Source organism: Pseudopipra pipra, chromosome 6, assembly GCF_036250125.1.
Source record: "Pseudopipra pipra isolate bDixPip1 chromosome 6, bDixPip1.hap1, whole genome shotgun sequence".
In the NCBI taxonomy this organism is placed as follows: Eukaryota; Metazoa; Chordata; class Aves; order Passeriformes; family Pipridae; genus Pseudopipra; species Pseudopipra pipra.
Window position 1 is genome coordinate 65,424,153 of NC_087554.1, and position 2,997 is coordinate 65,427,149.

At 49.0% G+C, this 2,997-nt stretch overlaps 1 long non-coding RNA gene across 1 annotated transcript; it reads right to left on the reverse strand.

Moving 5' to 3' along the window:
- Positions 1-698: 698 nt before the first annotated feature.
- On the reverse strand, positions 699-1,785 carry LOC135416820 (uncharacterized). The gene is made up of 2 exons (XR_010431758.1): positions 1,024-1,785; positions 699-759 (listed from the first exon to the last, which is right to left on the reverse strand). It is a non-coding gene; the product is annotated as an uncharacterized LOC135416820 (long non-coding RNA).
- Between the last annotated feature and the right edge of the window lie 1,212 nt (positions 1,786-2,997).

Sequence of the window (2,997 nt, forward strand, 5' to 3'; positions counted from 1 at the left end):
CTCTGTGCTCAGGCAGGATGGGAGTCAAGGTGTCTTGGCCACTCACAGCGCCAGGGAGGGTCACAGGGCAGGAGAATGCAGGAACATTTCTGTGGCATCTCTTTTCTGGGTCGCAGCCCCCATGATGAGAGCAGAGAGGGTGCCAGGGTGAGCCCTACAGGGTGGCTCCTTGCTGACAGAGGATTCCACCTGGACCCAATCCCGCACCACATGCTCCGGGATGACCCTGCTCGAGCAGGGAGCTTGACCAGGTGACGCACTGTGGGCCCTTCCAGCCTGTCCCGTTCTGTGGTTCTGTGATCCTGCCAGGCTGGCAGAGCCTCTGCAAGGTCTCAGGAATGCACAGCACCTCCATCGACCATGGGAAATGGTGAGGGAGAGCAGCACATCCTGTGTTAAACCTGGAAGCCCCCAGGAAGGGCAGCCCCCTGTCCAGGATGATCCTGAGCCTCTTTTGCTGCCAGCCCAATCCTTCCTGGTCACACGCCTGCAACTCAAGGCTAATTCTCCATGTGAAGCTGAAAGAGCACATGTGATGGCTCTTCTGGGAAGAGGACATGGGATCTGAGCGCTGATGAGCTCGAGGGGTTTGCAATTGTCGTGGTTTAAGGCTCTAGAAACAGATAATGTTACACCAAGGTCAAGTGTTTTGGATTACCACTTCTGCACTTCCCAGCTCAAACAAACTTCCAGCAAGGTGAAACTTCAACCGACTTTATTACAGCAATTGTTCCCAAGTAAATCCTGTTTCCTGATTTTCTAGGCAGGCAGAAATAGAAACAATTGGAATTAATTGCCGAGTAATCTTTTTCCTACATGGTGATTTTCTCGTTCTCCAGGGTCTGAAATTGGCTGCGGAAGAGACTCGGAGTCTTTGAGCCTCCACTTGTGGGATTGGGCTGCGTTTACAGGATACTGAATGGGATAATTCCTGAGGGTATCAACCAAACAAGTCCCGCTCCAGGAACAAAGGAGGATTCCTTCCATGCCCAGGCAACAGGACAGAACGACCCGAGCACTTACTTTTCAAGGCACAAATGGTCTGGAACTTACTGACCAGCAAATTATTGCAGCAGCACTTCCAGAACCTGCTTCAGCATTTTGTTCCCTGCTTTCCTAAAAAGGTGAATCATGGTCAGGGCTTTAGTAGCCCAGAAAAAACAAAGCAAACAGATGAACAACTAACAACCCAACAGAGGGTAGCAATTAAGTGAAGCAGAAGTGAGAATTTACAGAAACAAGGAATTTAGGCCCCAACCTAATAATGACCACAACCACTGACCCAAGTGCTGGAGAACCTTTCAAAATAATGGGAGGAGAAAAATGCACATGATATTAATGCAAATCCCTTGGCATGGAGAAGTGGATGGTGCCCCTGAGCCTGCCTGGGAGGGACTGTGATGCTCCACACAGACTCTGACAAAGCCCAGGTTTGCTGCTGGCTCATAGCTGGGGGGAGGTTGGATTCCAGTGGCTGCTTCCAGAATTTTTCTCGACCAAACATTTATAATTCCTTGAAGCTCTCCAGGATGGTGACTTGGTATCCGAATGGCTCCTTACCTGTTTGTTTTCCTGAAGAGGAAATACAACAGCATTAGGGGAATTAAATCACTGGCTGTTGTGTAATCTCCAAATGTGGTTGTGACCTGACCAGCTGAATGTCACAGCCTGAGATATCATCAGTATGGATCCAAACGGAGTTTCCATCCCACAACAAATCGCTGGGGTTGGTCAGTGCCCTTCCCTGCCCCGTGACAGCTCTGATGGGATGGAGATCCCTGCAGGAACTGCCCTACTGCTGAATTCCTCCGTGCATGGGAACAGTGCGGGGACATGTCCCTGGCAACTGATTGTGACATGTAGGCACAAGAGCCTACTAAACACACAAACTAACCTTAAAAAGGTGTGTTTGCACAGGGAGGGTGTAAAAAGGAGGGAAAACAATGAAAAGGCATCTGCTGAACACAGGCCTCTGCCACTTATTTCCCATCTGTTCAACCAACCTCGTCCTATTAGGAATGATTAATGCTTGAGGGACAGGGAAAATAAAATAGCCATAATAAACAGGCACTGCTAATAATTACCACTTAGTTTTGTGTTCTGGTGAAGTAATGGCACAACACAGTGCTGAGTGTTAACACTCAGTCCCAGTCACGGTGCTGAGCAGGGGCTTCACAGTCCCCTGCCCACTGACACAGCAGCCAACTGGGTGCCACGAGGGAGTCAAGGACAGGGCATTCTCTGGGAAAGAAGCAGATTTAGTGCCTCATAATGAAATATTTATATTTTTCTAATCATTCTGTCAGATTCCTTTAGCAAGAGGGTTTGCAGAGGAGCAGAAGCTGTTCCTGCAGGCCAAGAGAGATGGGGTCATTCCCAGCACACTGCAAGGGACTGCCAAGGGAGCTGGGAGGAATACAGTGACTCCTGAAACAGGGCACTATGAAACTCAAACAATAAGAAGTACAGAAGACACAAACCTTGGCCATGAGCTCTGATGACACATCTGGTATTAAAAATTAAAAACCTCTTTCCCTCACTCTTCCCATTGTGCCAATGACACCACTGTCCATCTTCAGTAGGTGGTGGCACCCATGTTCCTAAATTAGAAGTCCCAAAAAGCCTTCTTATCCAGATGAGGTTAATTGTTGGGATTTGCCCTTATGTCTCCAAGGAAGGCTTTTTCCTGTAAAGCAATTAAAAAAAATAAAAGCATAGGAAACAGACCCAAAGTAGCCCCTGGCCTCTGCTCAATTCCCACACAAACCCACCCCCAGGTGAGGACCAGGGAGGGGGGGTACAGCCCTGCCTTGGGGGGTACAGCCCTGCCAGGAGTCCCCTTGCTACAGTGTTTCCCATTTCCCCCCTTTCCTTCCATCTTTCCTCCTTTCCAAAAGGCAGAAAGAAAATAAAACGTCCCTTCACACCTTCCCAGAGCATTTGCCCTCGTTTCTTCCCCAGTCCTCGTGCAATAGCTTGGCTTTCCACTCCTGATAG